General features: G+C 44.9%; 1 long non-coding RNA gene and 1 other non-coding gene across 2 annotated transcripts; both read left to right on the top strand.

The window, feature by feature from the left end:
- The first annotated feature begins 5040 nt into the window (after positions 1–5040).
- Positions 5041–19737, top strand: LOC117201794 (uncharacterized). The gene is made up of 3 exons (XR_004483914.2): positions 5041–5145; positions 6412–6542; positions 19223–19737. It is a non-coding gene; the product is annotated as an uncharacterized LOC117201794 (long non-coding RNA).
- Positions 10634–10737, top strand: LOC117201848 (U6 spliceosomal RNA). The gene has a single exon (XR_004483976.1). It is a non-coding gene; the product is annotated as a U6 spliceosomal RNA (small nuclear RNA).
- Positions 19738–19876: the final 139 nt, after the last annotated feature.

The raw sequence follows: 19876 nt of genomic DNA, 5'->3' as shown, positions 1-19876 counted from the left end.
TTATCTCTTGTAACAGTCTTTTTCCTTCTTTTTTTTTTTTTTTTGTGGTACGCGGGCCTCTCACTGCTGTGGCCTCTCCCCTTGCAGAGCACAGGCTCCGGACACGCAGGCTCAGCGGCCATGGTTCACGGGCCTAGCCATTCCGTGGCATGTGGGATCTTCCCGGACCAGGGCACGAACCCGTGTCCTCTGCATCGGCAGGCGGACTCTCAACCACTGCGCCACCAGGGAAGCCCAACAGTCTTTATTTTAAAGTCTATTTTATCTGATATGAGTATTGCTACTCCAGCTTTCTTTTGATTTCCATTTGCATGGAATATCTTTTTCCTTCCCCTCACTTTCAGTCTGTATGTGTCCCTAGGTCTGAAGTGGGTCTCTTGTAGACAGCATATATATGGATCTTGTTTTTGTATCCATTCAGCAAGCCTGTGTCTTTTGGTTGGAGCATTTAATCCATTCACGTTTAAGGTAATTATCGATATGTATGTTCCTATGACCATTTTCTTAATTGTTTTGGGTTTGTTTTTGTAGGTCCTTTTCTTCTCTTGTGTTTCCTACTTAGAGAAGTTCCTTTAGCATTTGTTGTAGAGCTGGTTTGGTGGTGCTGAATTCTCTTAGCTTTTGCTTGTCTGTAAAGCTTTTGATTTCTCCATCGAATCTGAATGAGATCCTTGCTGGGTAATCTTGGTTGCAGGTTCTTCCCTTTCATCACGTTAAGTATATCATGCCACTCCCTTCTGGATTGTAGAGTTTCTGCTGAGAAATCAGCTGTTAACCTTATGGGAGTTCCCTCGTATTCTATTTGTCATTTTTCCCTTGCTGCTTTCAGTAATTTTTCTTTGTCTTTAATTTTTGCCAATTTGGTTATTATGTGTCTCGGCATGTTTCTCCTTGGGTTTATCCTGTATGGGACTCTCTGTGCTTCCTGGACTTGGGTGACTATTACCTTTCCCATGTTAGGGAAGTTTTCCACTATAATCTCTTCAAATATTTTCTCAGACCCTTTCTTTTTCTTCTCTTCTTCTGAGACCCCTATAATTCGAATGTTGGTGCGTTTAGTGTTGTCCCAGAGGTCTCTCTCAATTCTTTTCATTCTTTTTTCTTTATTCTGCTCCTCGGCACTTATTTCAACCATTTTGTCTTCCAGCTCACTTATTCGTTCTTCTGCCTCCATTATTCTGTTATTGATTCCTTCTAGTGTATTTTTCATTTCAGTTATTGTGTTGTTCATCTCTGTTTGTTTGTTCTTTAGTTCTTCTAGATCTTTGTTAAACATTTCTTGTATTTTCTCAATCCGTGCCTCCATTCTATTTCTGAGATTCTGGATCATCTTTACTATCATTACTCTGAATTATTTTCGGGTAGATTGCCTATTTCCTCTTCATGTATTTGGTCTTGTGGGTTTTTACCTTGCTCCTTCATCTGTGATATATTTTTTTGCCATCTCATTTTTTTTTTTTTTTTTTAATGAGTGGGAATGTGTTCCTGTCTTACTGGTCGTTTGGCCTGAGGCTTCCAACTCTTGGTGCTGAGATGAGGAGCTCTGGGAGACCTCACTCAGATGAATATTCCCTGGGGTCTGAGGTTCTCGTTAGTCCAGTGGTTCGGACTCGGAGCTCCCACCGCAGGAGCTTCGGCCTGACCCCCCAGCTCGTGAACCAAGATCCTACAAGCCACACAGGGCAGCAAAAAAAAAAAAAAGAGAGAACAGTAATAAAGTAAAAAATAAAATTACAGCTTCCCTGGTGGCGCAGTCGTTAAGAATCTGCCTGCCAATGCAGGGGACACGGGTTCGAGCCCTGGTCTGGGAAGATCCCACATGCCATGGAGCAACTAAGCCCGTGCACCACAACTACTGAGCCTGTGAGCCTAGAGCCTGTGCTCTGCAACAAGATAAGCCACCGCAATGAGAAGCCCAAGCACCACAATGAAGAGGGGCCCCCACTCGCTGCAACTAGAGAAAGCCCACACACAGCAACAAAGACCCAATGCAGCCAAAAATAAATAAATAAAATAAAAATAAAATTAGACTAGGAAACTAACAGATATGTTAGAAAAAAATAATAATAAAAATATAGATGAAACAACAACCAGAAGGTAAAACAGAACCACAGTAGTAAAAAAGAGGAGGAGAAAAAAAAGAAAAAAAAGTGGAAAAAGGCCTTGGCTGTGGAGGGCAGGGCCTAAGGATGGGCGAGGTTTGGGCTGTGGCTGGGGCCTATACTTAGGACACATAGGGCTGGAAAAGGCTCTGGGGGGGTGGGGGGTGGGGCTTAGGCTCAACAGAACAGAAGGAGTCCAGCTGTGCCTCCCGCCTCTGGTCTCAGAGGGTGGTGGACCCCAGCTGGGGGCCCAGCAGGCTTCCTGGGCTCGAGTGGGCAGGACAAATGCCCTCTGCTCCTCTCCGGCTCCTCCCATCCAGGAGGGCCCCTCCCGCCTGCCTCTCCTGTTCTCTCCTGGCCTCCCTACTATGCCCCAGGGCCAACCCAACCCAGAGGGGACCTCTGAGGGCATAGGACCCAGCCAGAGAGCTGGGCAGACTTCCTTGGCCGACTGGGCAGAGGAAACGCTGGGCCTGCTCGCCCCTGATCTAAGCCCCGGAGGGTCCCTCCAGGCGTGGGAACCCCTCCCCCCTCTCAGCCACACCTCAGGGGGGCTGGTCCTGTCCAGTCTCCACTTCTCCTCCCCCCTCAGTCCCCCCACGTCCTACCGGTTCGCTTGGGGGTTCTTCCTCTTTCCTTGGGGACTGGGATCCCTCACCAGCGTCCAGCAGGCGCCCTCCCAAATTGATTTTTAAATTTACTCAACTGAATTTTTATTTAACATCCCAAATAGAAACTCTGTACCCATTAAACAATCATTCCCTATCCCCAGGTCCATGTAACCTCTATTCTACTTTCTGTCTTGATGAATCTGTGTATTCTAGAGGCCGTACATAAGATAAATCATACATATTTGTCTTCTAGTGTCTGGTTTTATTTCACTTAGCATAATGTTTTCAACGTTTGTGCATGTTGCAGCATGTAGCAGAATTTTGATCCCTTTTCAGGCTGAATATTATTCCATTGTATCTATATACCACATTTTGTTTATTCATTCATCTGTTGATGGACATTTGGGTTGCTTCCACCTCTTGGCTATTGTGACTAATGCTACTATGAATGTTCGTGTGCAAGTATATGTTTGATTCCCTTCTTTTGATTCTTTGGGGTATATACCTAGAAGTAGAATTTCTGGATCATACAGTAATTCTATATTTAACTTTTTGAGAAAACTCCATACTGTTCTCCACAGTGACCATCCTACTTACACTCTGATCAGTAATGCACAATTGCGATTTCTCCACATCCTTGCTAATTCTTGTTATTTTCAGTTTTTTTTAATAATTATCATTCTAATAGGAGTGAAGTGGTATCCACTGTGCTCTTGATTTGCATTTCCTTAATAAGCATATTTTTATGGGTTTATTGGTCATTTGCATATCTTCTTTGGAGACATGTCTATTCAAGTCTTTTACCCATATTTGAATTGGGTCATTTGTTTTGTTGTTGTTTAGTTGTGGGTGTTCTTTATATAGTCTAGATATGAATTCCCTGTTTTATATATAATTTGTGAATATTTTCTTCTATTCTGTGGGTCACCTTTTCACTTGTTGACAGTGTCATATGAATGATACACAAAATTCTGAATTTTAATGAAGTCCAATTTATCTATTTTTATTGTTGTCACCTGCGCTTTTGATGTCATATCTGTGAAATCCTTGCAAAACCCAATGTCTTGAAGATTCTCCCCTTATTTTCTACTAATAGTTTTTTTTTTAACTTTGATTTTTCTCCCATCATCACAATGATTTCTTTTAAGAGTTGTATAGTTTTAGCTCTTACATTAGGTCTTTGATTTGTTTTAAGTTTTGTATATGGTGTAAGGTAAGGGACCAACTTTGGGGGTTTTTTTTGCATACGAATATCCATTACTCCCAGTACCTTTGCTGAAAAGACCATTCTTTTCTCCTTGAATGTTCTTGGCACCCCTGTTGAAAATAATTGACCATATATGTGAGGGCTTATTTCTAGGCTCTCTTATTCTATTCCACTGACCTATCTGTCTGTTCATATGCCAGTACCACATTGTTTTGATTACTGTAGCTTTGTGTCAAGTCTTGAAATTAGAAATTGTGAGTCCTCCAGCTTTGTTCTTTTTCAAGATCGTTTTGCCTATTCAGGGTCCGTTAAGATTCTATATGAAAAAAAAAAGATTCTATATGAATTTTAGGATGTATTTTCTGCAAAAAAAACTCTGCTGGGGGGCTTCCCTGGTGGTGCAGTGGTTGAGAGTCCGCCTGCCGATGCAGGGGACACGGGTTCGTGCCCCGGTCCGCGAAGATCTCACATGCCGCGGAGCGGCTGGGCCCGTGAGCCATGGCCGCTGAGCCTGCACGTCCGGAGCCTGTGCTCCACAACGGGAGAGGCCACAACAGTGAGAGGCCCATGTACCGTAAAATAAAAAAAAAAAAAACAACAACTCTGCTGGGATTTTGATAGAGATTGTGTTGAATCTGTAGATCACTTTGGGTAATACTGATTGATACCTTAACGATGTTAAGACTTCCAATCCATGAAAACAGGCTTTCCTTTTATTTATTTGTGTCTTCTTTAATTTCTTTCAGCGATGTTTTATGGTTTTCAGTGTACAAGTTTTTCTGCCCCCTTGGTTACGTTTATTCCTATTTTTAAATTATTTTTGATGCTATTGTAGATGGAATGTTTTCTTAATTTCTTTTTTGGTTTGTTAATTCTTAGTGTATAGAAAACAACTGATCTGTGTGTGTCTGTTTTGAATCTGTAACTTTATGAATTCATTTATTGTTTTAACAAGTTTTTTGTGGAATCTTTAGAGTTTTCTACGTACAAGATCATGTTGTCTGCAAACCCAGTTAATTTTTCTTCTTCTTTTCCAATTTGGATACCTTCCACTACACTTTCTTGCCTAATTGTTCTGTCTAGGACTTCCAGTACTTCGTTAAATAGAAGTGGTAAAGCTGGCATTTTTGTCTTGTTCCTGATCTTAGAGGAAAAGCTTTTGGTCTTTCACCATTGAGTATGTTGTCAACTGTGGGCTTTTCATAAAAGGCCTGATGATGTTAAGGTAATTTCCTTCTATTCCTAGTTTGTTGGATATTTTCATCATGAAAAATTTTGAATTTTGTCAAAATTGAGGCTTTTTCTGCCTCAGTTGAGATAATCATGTTTTTTCTTCTTTCTGTTACTGTTATTGCATTACATTAATAATTTATAATCTATAAGTAATTAAGTAATTAATATATGCATTTGTCTTTTAAATTCTATAGAAAATTAAAAGTGGGGAATTCCCTGGTGGTCCAGTGATTAGGGCTCGGCGCTTTCACTGCCATAGTCCAGGTTCAATCCCTGGTCAGGGAACTAAGATCCTGCAAGCTGAGTGGCACGGACAAAAAAAAAATTTTATTAAAAAAAAGTGGAGTTACAATTCTAGATTAAAATAATACTGGCTTTTATATTTGCCAGTGTATTACCTTTATGGGAGGACTTTATGTCTTCATATGGCTTCGAGTTACTGTTTAACTTATTTTCATTTCAACCTGAAGGACCCCCTTTAATGTTTCTTGCAGGGCAGGTCTAGTGGTAATGAACTCCTTCAACTTTTGTTTATCTGGGTAAATAGTGATTCCTCTGCTTTAGGGGAGAAAAGGCACAGTGCTTGGAGAGTGGGTGCTGGCATAAAGATTATTTTGAGCTGAAGACATTTGAGAATCAATAAATGTAGGAGAAGCTTTCTCTGAACTCCCCTTATCTACCTAAAAATCGATCCTTAAAAAAAAAAAAAAAAAGAACTCACTTGTCAGAAATTGCTTCCCTAGGAGAGTAGACCAGAAGTCGACAGCACAACCCAGACAGATATTGTCACAAACTATCAAATTGCCTATCTGTTCTCCTTAAGGCCCGTTTATCTTCCATAAAAATCATTTGCTCTCCCATAAGTGGCCTCTCTCCCCCTCCCTTTCCCCGTGAAGATGGTATATATAAGCTTTCAACTCTCACTGCTTTTGAGGGGTACTCTTCTTTTCTGATACAACCATGCATGTGAAATTAATATATTTGGGGAGGGATAATTTGGGAATTTGGGATTAACGGATACACACTTTTATATTTAAAATAGATAAACAACAAGGACCTACTATTATATATAACACAGGGAACTATATTCAATATCTTGTAATAAACCATAATGGAAAAGAATCTGAAAAAGAATACATATATATATCAACTGAATCACTTTGCTGTACACCTGAAACACTATAAACCGACTATACTTCAGTTCTTAAAAATTAATAAGTTTGTCTGCCTTTTCTCCTGTTAATCTGCCTGTCATCAGTTTAGTTCGCAGACCCAGCCATTGGAGACCCAGGAGAGCAGAAGGAAAGTCTTCCCTCCCCTATGATTTCCAGCAACGGGGATGAGATCTCATTGGCTGGAACATTCTGTCCACTCTGGAGGCAGCAAAAGGTAAGACTTCTTTTCTCTGCGTGGGGTCTGATCAAACCCAGCAGTACAGGTCCCTATGGTATTTCTCCCTTCTAAACTTACCTTAGCTGGAGAAAACATTAATATGAACTAGTTTTGGGGGTGTATAGTGATTCCTGTGTTTTTTGTCTTGAGTACTCTGGGTTTTAATTCATCCTTTCCCTGTTTTGATGGTCATTGTGTTCCTTTGCCTGTATGTGTATGTGTATATATATATATATATTTTTTCAGATTCTTTTTTGTTAGAGGTTATTACAAGATATTGAATGTAATTCCTTGTGCTAAAAGTAGGTCCTTGTTGTTTATCTATTTTATATATAGTAATTTGTATTTGTTAATCCCAAACTCCTAATTTATCCCTCCCCCGCCATTTCCCCTTTGGTAACCATAAGTCTGTTTTCATGTCTATAAGTCTGTTTCTGTTTTGTAAATAAGTTCATTTGTATCATTGTCTTAGATTCCACATATAGGTGATATCACATGGTATTTGTCTTTCTCTTTCTGAGGTACTTCGCTTAGTATGATAATCTCTAGGTCCATCCATGTTGCTGCAAATGGCATTATTCCTTTTTTATGGCTAATATTCCATTATATATATGTACCACATCTTCTTTATCCATTCATCTGTCGATGGACACTTAAGTGGCTTCCATGTCTTGGCTATTGTAAATAGTGCCGCTATGAACACTGGGGTGCACGTGTCTTTTCAAATTAGAGTTTTCTCTGGATATATGCCCAGGAGTGGGACTGCTGGATCATATAGTAGCTCTATGGTTTTTTTGAGGAACCTCCATACCGTTCTCCATAGTGGCTACACCAATTTACATTCCCACCAACAGTATAGGAGGGTTCCCTTTTCTCCACACCCTCTCCAGCACTTATTATTTGTAGACTTTTTGATGATGGTTGTCTCTTGTGTTGATTGTCATTAGGAGAATCATAAGGTAGAAGAAAGGTAAAGGCTCTACAAGCCTGGGGTTTGAGCTGGCCTCACAGCCTGGTGAGTTTACAGTTCCCAGACTGGCATCTATCTAGACAAACTTTGCTGTGGGTCACCCATAAAAAAATCAAACCAGATGAAACTCTGCTTTCATCTCCTCTGGTGTCCCGAGAGCTTGGCTTTGTAACCAGTGAGAACACTCTCTCTGGTTTGCCCAGCTGGGGGGCGCGGCTTCCATCAAGTGTCCGGCCAGCAGGGTGTAGGAACCCCAGATGCGAAGTGACAAGCAGTATTTTCTTTCTCTGATGGTGCCAGCTCTCAGGGGAGTTCGTTTTAATTAGGAGTCCGAGCGCATCAGGGGCTGTGCTGCTCTAACCTTGTTGCCTTGTCGTGGTGGGAAAATCCCATCCCAGTCTTGTCTGCTTGTAGTCATAGATTACCAGGTCTGTGACTGGAAGTGTCTCATTTCTGTGGGAGACTGGAGACATGAGTTTTCATAAATATTTTTTACCACCTGTGGCAATAAGGATCTTTGCCTCCTTAAGGGCTATCTTTGGGAGTGGTCTTTTGGATCATGGGAGGTATGTCTTCTGCAACCAGTTTGGGTGATGCTTCTTGGATCCATGGTGAACATTTATTCTAAGCCAGGAAAATTACCTCTGGGTCTTGCCATAAAAAGGCTTATTGGATTGAGTCACTATAAGAATGGATACACCTTTGAAGATCCTACCCATCAATGGTGAGATAAGGGATCCTTTGATTTGGAAAAACATTTACATTTCTAAAAGATTTTAGAGGGAACTTCCCTGGTGGTCCTGTGGTAAAGAATCTGCCTTCCAATGCAGGGGACGTGGGTTCGATCCCTGGTCGGGGAACTAAGATCCTGCATGCCCCAGGGCAACTTAGGCCGGGTACCACAACTACTGAGCCTGCACGCCTCAATGAGAGAGCCGGCGTGCCGCAAACTACAGAGCCCATGCGTGCCCTGGAGCCCATGCGCCACAACTAGAGAAGAGAAAACCCGCAGGCCACAACTAGAGAGAAGCCCGAGTGCAACAAAGAGCCCACGTGCCGAAACTAAGACCCGAAGCAGCCAAAAAAAAAAAAAGATTTTAGAGACCTCTCATCCTATATAAATGTCCTATTGTTACCAAGATCAAATTGATAGAGGGACACAAAAGAGCATTCTGGCTAACCTTAGGGACTCCTTTAACAAGAGTAAAAAACAGAAATCAGACTTAGAACAAAAATGAAAATCCACAGCCCCCATAAATTCCCCTTTTCCACCCTCCTATATGCCCCTTTATAACCAACTCCCTGTCGCTGACCCTCCAGAAGATCTTTGGATCTCTGGGTCCCTGCCCCAAATCCCCCTCCCCAAATCTAATCTCACCTCCTCAGCAAATTCCTTTAATTCCTAAAACTCCTCCAACCTCCCCAGAAAAATCTCTCAAACACCCAGCTGCGAGCATTAAGTTCCCTTTCCCTGCGAGAATTCCAGAAAGCACTCTGGCAGGATCCTCCAGGCCTGGGGGATGTAGGTTATTTATGTAAATACTGATGCTGAGGAAGAAAACCTGGCAGAGGCTCCAGGATCTGTCTTGCCGTCTCTGGCCATCAGGAGTACTTCCCAGGGCTCTATAATCAAAACCCATCAGCTTCAGGCTTTCCCAGGCAAAGGGCTTGGTGAATGTATCCTGGACCCCCAACACAAAGAGTTCACGTGCCCTGGACACCAGCAGATCTTTTAAACTACAAAGCCCCTTTACTCTCACTTTCAGAAGATCCTGCCAAATGGTGAGAGGAGCTAGAAAGATTAGTGGGCATTTATAACCCTGCTCACAGGGGCAGCTTGTAAGGGGCGTTCTTTCCACCTGTGATTATACTATAGCTATACGCCAAGACCTCCTGGAGAAAACTCCCCACACCGGGGAAACTGGTGGCCGATCCTTCCCAGGCCCTCCTGCAAATGACCAGGAAATGATGCAGGTAGAGGCTGATAGGAATGATGCTGAAGGCCTTTCCTCCAAAGGTGAACTGGTTCCGGGTTGAATTGTGCGCTCAGGAAGAAGACGAACATCCCCAGATCTCTGTGGAAGGCGTTACGCAGACTTTTCAAAGACACGCTGCACCAAACCTAAAAGCCCCAGAACACAGAAATCTTTTGATTTCTGTTTTAGTTGGAAATCTTCTCCCTGATATAAAGAGGCAAATCCAAAATTGTGCAGTTGGGATGGACAATCTCTCAATGTTATTACAGAGACTGCAAAATAGCCTTCAGGAAAGCAGGAGGAAAGAGCAATTAAAATCAACAGTCCTTGCCTTTGTCCCAAGACAACTGCACGTTGTGTAAAAAGCCAGGCATTGGGAAAGCAGTTGTCCTGAACTTCAAATAAAGGAAAGCTTAAAAAGCAATCATCCAGGGGACTTCCCTGGGACTAATCCTGGCTCAGTGGTTAAGAATTCGCCTGCCAATGCAGGGGACACGGGTTCGAGCCCTGGTCCAGGAAGATGCTGCGGAGCAACTAAGCCCATGTGCCACAACTACTGAGACTGTGCTCTACAGCCTGCGAGCCACAACTACCGAGCCCGCATGCCACGACTACTGAAGCCCGCACGCCTAGAGCCCATGCTCCGCCACAACAGAAGCCACCGCAATGAGAAGCCCGCACACCACAACGAAGAGTAGCTCCCACTCGCCTCAACTAGAGAAAGCCCGCACACAGCAACGAAGACCTAACACAGCCAAAAAAACAACAACAAAAAGCAATCATCCCAGAACACCGAGCCCTCAGAGGGTCCGTTCTCCCCCTTCTGGGGGCAATTCCCCATCAAGGACAAGGTCAGTCTATCCTCAGTCACACCCCAGCACCCAACATTTAACTTAAGATAGGGGATCAGGGGACTTCTCTGGTGGTCCAGTGGGTGAGACTCCATGCTCCCAATGCAAGGGTCCCGGGTTCGATCGCTGGCTGGGGAACTAGATCCTGCATGCATGCCGCAACTAAGAAGCCTGCATGCCGTAACTAAAGATCCCGTGTGCTGCAACTAAAACCCAGCACAGCCTAAATAAATAAATGAATATTTTTTAAAAAGAGGATCGGGAATTGGATTTCTTTTTTAAAAAATTTATATGCTCACTTCGGCAGCACATATACTAAAATTGGAACGATACAGAGATTAGCATGGCCCCTGCACAAGGATGACACACAGATTTGTGAAGTGTTCCGTATTTTTTCACTTTGTTATAAAGCAGAAACTAACACAGCATTGTAAAGCAATTATACTCCAATAAAGATGTTTAAAATTTTTTATTTATTTTAGTATTTGTACAAGGGGGTAAATCCGTAAACTCTTGCCACCCCTCTCCACCCGAGTCCCTAATCCAGCCGCTATCCTCACATCAGCCCCCGCTGCCGCAGCCTGGTTTACAGGGATTGACCTCTGCTCAGCTTTCTTTCCCCCGCTGTTGACTCCTCACTCACAATTTCTCTCTGCAATTACGTTTCAAGGGAGACGATTAACATGGACTCATGTACCTCAGGGATGTTGGGTGTCTTCCTCTATTATCTTCCCAAGTCCTCACAGTTGACTTCGCTTTGTAGCCGTTACCCCGGGCCCCATCCTTGCTCAAGACATGGGTGGTCTCTTACTCTGTAACTAGACGAGCATGGTGACCAGACAGACCCTCTCGTTCTCCTTAGGGCACTCACTAGACAAGACCAGAAAGCTTTCAGATCTACGTTTCAGTGGCTGCTAACCACTGCCACCTACTCAGGACAGGAGTTATTGCAGGGGACTCACAAAACTCACCCCAAAACACCTTAAATCCCTTCTGTCCATCCCTCTCCCCGAATCAAAAAAGCAGCCGTGTAAATCCCTGACACACCTGGCTACTGCCGCCAACGGATTCCTATTTTTGCTGCCCTTGTTCAAGCTTTACTTGCCCTCCTTCCAGATGCTACCTGGAGCCCACGTCCTGGCCCTCGGAAGCATGAACCTCCTCTGAAACTGTTTTCTTGTAACTGAAGCATAGCTGATTTACAATGTTGTGTTAGTTTCAAGTGTACAGAAGAGTGATTCAGTTATACATATACTTACATATCTATTCTTTTTCAGATTCTTTTCCCTTATAGGTTATTACAAAATCCCTGTGCTGTACCATAGGTCTTTGTTGGCAGTCTATTTTATACATACTAGTGTGTTTATGTTAATTTCTAAACTCCTAATTTATCCCCCCCCCTTTCCCTTTGGTAACCATAAGTTTGTTTTCTATGTCTGTGGGTCTATCTCTCTTTTGTATGTAAGTTCATTTGTATTATTTTTTTAGATTCCACATATAAGTGATATCATATATTTGTCTTTCTCTGTCTGACTTACTTCACTCAGTATGACAATCTCTAGGTCCCTCCATGTTGCTGCAAATGGCATTATTTCGTTCTTTTTTATGGCTGAGTAATATTCCATTGCATATATATATACCACATCTTCTTTATCTATTCCTCTGTTGATGGACATTTAGGTTGCTTCCATATCTCGGCTATTGTAAATAGTGCTGCAATGGACATCGGTCCCCTGAAACTTTAAAATGGTCATTGTCTACACCCCCAGCTCTTGGCTGACCTCATTTTGACAAAGCTTTTCACCTCTATTGCTATGAAGATGGTGGAATTGCTGTAGGTATTTTAGGACAACTTTTGGCTTCTCAGATAAGTCCTGTAGCGTATTTCCCAGGTCAGTTAGACCCTGTGGCATCTGGCACGGCCCCCTGAGCCACCACCCTCACACGGGGCGCCCCAGTCCCCTCTGCTCCCCCTGCTGTTCCTATGACACGGCCCCTGTCTACACAGTTGGCCCTAGGAACCCACCCCACCATCCTCTTCCATCGCTGTAACACTTTAAACCCGTTTGCACTACTGTCCCTCCCTGGTGATGGAGAGCCCCACGCCATCCACCCGATTGCCCTGCAGCTAGAGAAACGGTCTCAAAGCCATGAGAGCACCTCTTAGACACCCCCTCAGACAACCCGGACTTCTATTTTGCGATGGCTCCTGTAGATGAAATTCCCGGGGATACCTGATCACCAGTCGTGCCCGAATTTCCCCACATGAAATGCTGGAGGTATATGCTTCGCCCACTGTAAAGTCAGCCCAAGCAGCCCAGCTCATAGCTCTTCCTAGAGCTTGCAAACAGGCAGTACATACGCCGACTCCAGATACGCTTTTGGAGTCTGCTGCGCTGCTGGCGCATGTGGAAATCCCACGGATTCTTATTAACCTCTGCTGGTACCCCGACTGCCAACGGGGATATCACTGCTGCCCTATTACGGTCTAATTGACCTCCCTGCTAAAATCACTGCTGTCCTCCGTGGAGCCCACACCGTGGAGACTGACACTCCATCTCCAGGGATGAACAGAGGCCATAAGCGTGCTAAACGCCCCACCCCCCGCACCCCTTCTCCACCCAATGTCTAAACCTGCCTTTATCCCCGACCGATATTATCAGTTAGTCAGGTAAGTGCCCCACAAACTGAAAAAGACAAACGGCTACAAAAGGGTGCCAGACGGTATGTCCTGAGGATGTAACGTAGGGCATGGTGCCTGTAGTTCATAATACCGCATCGCATATTTGAAAACGGCTGAGAGAGTAGATCTTACAACTCTTTATCACAAGGAAAAAAAATTGTTTTTTTAACTATGTATGGTGACGAATGTTAACTAGACTTACTGTGATCATTTCACAATATATACAAATATCGAATCACTATGTTGTGTACGCGAAACTAATATAATGTTATATGTCGGGACTTCCCTGGCGGTCCAGTGGTTAAGACTCCGCGCTTCCCCTGCAGGGGGCCCGGGTTCGATCCCTGGTTGGGGAACTAAGATCCCACAGGCCGAGATGCAGCCAGAAAGAAAAAAGTCAATTACACCTCAAGTTTTAAAAAATGAACCAAACATTCACTAGCGGATTATACATTGGGCCAAATGGACTTCCAGTGGCCCCCCCCTTTCTTTTTCTTTTTTTATTGAGCTATGATTTGACCTGCCGGCTGCCTTATCTCCCGTTAGGTGGAACCTGAGTGCAGACGGGCGGCAACAAAGCAACTAAAGGACAATGGGTTCCGCGCCGGCATCCATAAAATTTCTAAGCAAAGTATTTCCTGATGTGCCGTTCGGGACTCTCAGCAGGTCTCTGGAGAACAGCTTATCTCAGGAAATCCTCCAAGGTCCACAGTGACCCTTGCACTGTCCCACACACGTTCCATACATTGACCTCCGGCTTCGAGCTATTTCTGCTGTTTGCTGATTGCATGTTTACTGGAGGGGCTGGAGGTTATCCAACTAGATGTGCTGATGCTATGATGGTGGAAAAGAAGTGAAGAACTGAGATTATCCCTCAGTTTGGTATTCCTCTGTGACTGGAATCAGACTAAGGAACGGTGGAAATAAATACATAAATAAATTTACAGCAGAAACAAGCTGCTTGCTTTGCACAAACTCTGGGATGCTCCCTAAAATGTCATACCTTGTAACATCCTCCTCAACCGTCTAGAATGGTGAGTCCTTTCCAGAAGGTTTCAAAATTTACTTTTCTGGGACCTCCCTGGTGGCACAGTGGTTAAGAATCTGCCTCCCAATGCAGGGGACATGGGTTCAATCCCTGGTCTGGGAAGATCCCACATGCCGCGGAGCAACTAAGCCCGTGCACCACAACTACTGAGCCTGCGCTCTAGAGCCCGCGTGCCTCAACTACTGAGCCCGTGTGCTGCAACTACTGAAGCTCGCGCGCCTAGAGCCCGTGCTCCACAACAAGAGAAGCCACCGCAGTGAGATGCCCGGGCACCGCAACGGAGACTAGCCCCCGCTCACCACAACTAGAGAAAGCCTGCGTGCAGCGACAAAGACCCAACTCAGCCAAAAATAAATTAAAATATATATTAAAAAATTTACTTTGCCCAGATCTATCAGAGGAATCACTATCTATGGCAGCTATAGCTTTATGAACTGTATGTACGTTGAAAATCTGTTGTTTAGTGTAGCCTCCTTCATGAATTTCTTAGCTAGATCTTCTGGGTAACTTGCTGCAGCTTCTCCATCAGCACTTGCTGCTTCACTTTGCACCTTTAGGTTACGGAGGCGGCTTCTTTCCTTAAACCTGAGGAACCAACCTCTGCTGGCTTCAGACTTCTCTTCTGCAGCTTCCTCGCCTCTCTCAGCCTTCACAGAATTCAAGAGAGTTAGGGCCTTGCTCTGGAGGAGGCTTTCGCTGAAGGGAACGTTGTGGCCGGTTTGCTCTTCTATCCAGACCACTCACACTTTCTCCGTCTCAGCAATAAGGCTGTTTGGCTTTCTTAGCATTCGCGTGTTCACTGGAGTAGGACTTTTCATTTCCGTCAAGAACTTTTCCTTTGCAATCGCAACTTGGCTAAACTGTTCGGCAAGAGAGGCCAAGCTTTCGGCCTATCTTGGCTTTCAACATGCCTCCATTAAGCTTAACTCTTTCTAGATTTTTTTCCTTTTTTTTTTTTTTTTTTGGGCCTCACCACGTGGCTTGTGGGATCTTAGTTCCCCGACCAGGGATTGAACCCCTGCCCGTTGCAGTGCAAGCGCGGAGTTCTAACCACTGGACCGCCAGGGAAGTCCCCTCTAGCTTCTGATGTTAAGTGAGAGACACGTGACTCTTCCTTTCATTTGAACACTTAGAGGTTCCTGTAGGGTTAGTAATTGGCCTAATTTCGATATTGTTGTGTCTCAGGGAACAGGGAGGCCCGAGGACAGGGAGAAAGACAGAGGAAGGGCCGGTCGGTGAAGCAGTCAGAACACACACAGTATTTATCAATTAAGTTTGCCGTCTTACAGACGGGTGCTGCCCCTGGCACCCCAAAAATAATTACAATAGTGACATCAAGGATCGCTGAGCACAGATCATCATAGCAAATAGATCATTAATGAAAAAGTTTGAAATATTGCAAGCATTACTGACCCAGAGACACAAAGCGAGCAAATGCTGTTGGAAAAATGGCGCCAACAGACCTGCTCCACGCAGGGTTGCCACAAACCTTCAGTTTGTAAAAATGCAGCACCTGTGACGTGCAGTAGAGCAAAGTGCAATAAAAGAGGTCTACCTGTGTTCGTGGAGCACGTTGTTGACAGGCCGTCACCGATCAACATGCCTTGTCCTCCTTCTGACCAGGAGATCCAGTGTATGTCAAGGTTTTGGAAGAAAGCACTGCTATCACCTCGCTGGGAAGGATCTCGCGAGTATTGCTGACCACCTGCACTGCCATCACAATAAAAGAGAGATCCTGCTGGATTCCCAGGAAACATGCCAAACTAGACCCAGGTCAGCACTCCCAGGACACTCGCAAGCCCATCCCTACAGATGATGACCTCCAACGAAAAAGTTCCGAAGCCAGTTCCCCGCCTCCTGCAGCTGACGATGCGCAGAAGGAGACAGCCGTTTCCCAAGATCACAGATCAAGAACTTCATCTTCACTTTTTTGGTTTTTCTTTCCTCTTCCTTTGAACCCCCCCTCCCAGGACAGCAGGAAAACAAAACAAAAGTCCTTTGACAATTTAAACGAAAGTTTCTCCTTTTCTCCCATTTATTGAAAGGCTGATGGGAAGTGGCTTGCCTCCATCGGTCCTATTCTGTCTCTGTTCATGCGTCATGGCTCTCTTTCAAACTGTATCTTACTCCTATCCACTCCGACTGCTTTTTCCATAGGTCAAGGACAAACTAGCAGCCCCCTGCACCCATCTTCCAAATCATGGCCATCTTAATGAATCAATCTGATTGCTGGTTATGTCATAATCTAGTCAAGAGGGACTTTCCTGGTGGACCAGTGGTTAAGACTTTGTGCTTCCACTGCAGGGGGCATGGGTTGGATCCTGGTCAGGGAACTAAGATTCTGCATGCCGTGCAGCGTGGCCAAAAAAAAAAAAAAAAAAAAAATCTAGTCGAGAAAAGGAACGTGACCCAGTTTTCATTCTGCCAGTATGATCACCTGATGAACTAACTACAGAAGATGGATGAACTAAAGGATATGGTATCCATGACCCCAAAACACCCCAACTCCATCTCCCTCTCTGGTGAGTTCTTTGGGCTCGGAAATCCCTCTATGGCAGCTCAAGGTCTATCTCTTGCTCGGGTAAAAACATTGGAAAAGGGACTTCCCTGCTGGTGCGGTGGTTGAGAATTCACCTGCCAATGCAGGGGACGCAGGTTCGATCCCTGGTCCGGGAAGATCCCACATGCCGCAGAGCAACTAAGCCCGTGTGCCGCAACTACTGAGCCTGCGCTCTAGAGCCTGCGAGCCACAACTGCTGAGTCTGTGTGCCACAACTACTGAAGCCCACATGCCTAGAGCCCATGCTCTGTAACAAGAGAAGCCACCGCAATGAGAAGCCCACGCACCACAACAGAGAATAGGCCCCGCTCGCTGCAACTAGAGAAAAGCCCGCGCGCAGCAATGAAAACCCAATGCAGCCAAAAATAAATAAAAATTTTTTAAAAAATCATTGGAAAGGAACTTGTCCCTTTGCTGTGCAAACAGGCATAATGCTAGACCAGAGGTGACCTTTAAAGGTAATACGGCGACCAAACCCTGTGGTTTGATTCTAGAGGCAACGTCCTCAAACCGCTCACAGAGGGCATAAGTGTTTCTAGCACTAACGCTAGTGACAAAAACTGCGAGATCACCAGAAGTTTCTGTTGGTTCACAGGCCACCCATGAACGACCTGGAGGAGCCCAGCTGTTCCCATGATCAGGCTGCCTGACACCACCAGTTATCTATGGGGAAACCCCAAATCTGGACTCTCTTGCTCAGGTGACAAAGCCAAGCCTTACAGTTGCCAAAGCTGGCCCGCTGGCCTCCCCGATCAGATATTCTGCAACCTGTCCTGCTCTTCAAACCACGAAGCCTAGGGTTTAAAAACCCACAACAGAAACTGGTGACTCACAGAAAGTCTAGAGCTTGTCTAACAGAGCAGTAGCTAAGGGAATAGCTTGTTATAAACCCCTCTGCTTGTAATACAACAAAACTGGCTGAAACCAGATGCAACCAACATGGCTGATGGGAGTCTGCACAGAACAGACTTGCTGTTGGATGGGTGACCTTCTGACATCACAGCCCCAAATTCTCCCAAATTTGCTCTCGCATCCCATGAAGAAGAATGTAGCTTAGATACGCCTGCGCAGAACACCGATTACCTCACCTTCTCCCTCCCTCCCATCACCTTTTCCCCGCCTAAGACCACCCTGCTTCTTTGGTCCATCAATATCCCAAGCCCCTCGCCTTTGGGGAGGCGGATTTGAGATCTGCTCTCCCCATCTGCTCGCTTGGCTGCCTTGGGAGGAGAATAACCCCTTCTGTGCTGCAAACCGCGGCACCTCCGTGTTTGGCTTGCTGTGTGTTGGGCAGATGAACCTGGTCTGGCAACACTCTTGCAAGTGGACAGAAGCACGTGGAGAATGGAGGTGTCCAGGTGGTGATATGCCCAAAGGACAAAGGTTGTGAACCTCCCCGATCCTAGGGAACTGTAGGTTTTACTCTGACCCTGTTGGTGAACCACACTGACCTTTTTCTCTCCTGTGGTGATAAGGTATCTTCCTAACTAAGTGGTCAGGACAGTGTGACTCGGATACCGGGTTCCCTCCATCGCCAGGCTGTCCACCTTAAATGCCAGCAAATTACAGATGTGCGCTCCTTCGTTCACAAAGACGAGAAGACATAAAAATCCACTTGTGTATGGCCGGGATAGTTTCAGTGGTGAGAGTCTTATTTCCAACTTTGGGGAAAAGTTGGAAAAGGCGATCCTGAACCTTCCGTGGTCATAGAACAGGAGTTCGATAGCATATGCAGACATTGCAAGTGCTCCAATCAGAAGGTAACAGTTTAGCCTCTGTTGTATCCCCAAATTGTCCCACCCTGGGTACACTGACTGCAAGCAAGGAGGAGCTTGTGAAATCATTGGCAGAAAATGCTGCCTTTATGTGAATCCGACAGGACAGTGTCTAGTTTATACCTTTTAAAAGAGAAGATAGGGGACTTCCCTGGTGGCCCAATGGTTAAGACTCCGTGCTTCCATTGCAGGGGGCAGGGGTTTGATCCCTGGTGGGGGAACTAAGATCCCACACGCTGCGGGGCATCTAAGCCCGCGGGGCATCTAAGCCCACGTGCCACAACTACTGAGCCGGCACACCTCAACTAGAGAGCCCCGCGTGCCGCAAACTACAGAGCCTGCGCGCCACAACTAGAGAGAAGCCCGCGCGCCGCAAAAGATCCCACATGCAGCAATGAAGATTCCGCGTGCCACAACTAAAGACCTGACGCAGCCAAAATAATAATAATAAACATTAAAAAAAAAAAAGAAAAGATAGGGGACTTCCCTGGTGGTCCAGCGGTTAAGCCTCCGCGCTTCCACTGCAGGGGCAGCGGGTTTGATCTCTGGTCGGGAAACTAAGATCCCGCATGCTGCACGGCGCGGCCAAAAACTAAAAAAGAAAGAAAGGAAGAAGATGAACACTCTCCATCAATTAAATGAGTCTCAGCCATTTTATTGGACGGACCTGTTCCCCAGACTGGGAGGCTGGTTTCCTGGGATGTGGGGAAGCATTCTTCTCTGCTCTTTGTTTATTCTCATTCTAATCTATGTTTGTATCTCACTTTGCAGACCTCTTGCCACTCAACTGCTAACCTGAATCTTCTCTCCACAGCCAACCACTCAACTTTTCATATGTGAAACTTCGGACAAAGCTTCAGATGGGGGAAATTTAGGAGATCAAAATATGCCATATTTGCATGAGGACTGTTTTGAGGTGAAGACATTCGAGAATCAACAAATGCAGAGGCCTTCTCTGAACTTCCTATACCTGTCTAAAATTAGATCCTCTTCAAAAAAAATGGAGTTGTCATAAATTGCCTCTCTGGGAATTTCATCAACCAGGGAAGATTGACTCTTATCCCATGAGAGGAGACTAGAAGTTGGCACAAAATCTAGACAAACATTGACACAAACTCTCATTTCTCCCATCTTTTCTCCTAAGGGCCCATTTATCTTCTGTAAAAATCACTTTCTCTCCCATATGTGACCTCTCTTCCCTTCCCTTTCCCCTATTAAGATGGTATGTAAACTCTCAGATTTCACTGTTTTGGGGGGGGGGGGTACTCACTATTTTTTTTGTATGATACCCCTGTGCACATAAAATTGAAAATTAATAAATCTGTATGACTTTTCTCTTGTTAATCTGCCTGTTGTCAGTTTAGTTCACAGACCCGGCCACTGAACTGGAAGAGGGTAGAAGGAAGTCCCTCCTCCCCTACAGTAGCGTCAGATTCCCCAACCTCCCCAACACACACATAATTTATGC

This window comes from Orcinus orca, chromosome 20, assembly GCF_937001465.1.
Source record: "Orcinus orca chromosome 20, mOrcOrc1.1, whole genome shotgun sequence".
Taxonomy (NCBI): domain Eukaryota; kingdom Metazoa; phylum Chordata; class Mammalia; order Artiodactyla; family Delphinidae; genus Orcinus; species Orcinus orca.
Note: the sequence above shows the minus strand (reverse complement) of the source record. Positions and strands in the feature narration are given on the sequence as shown.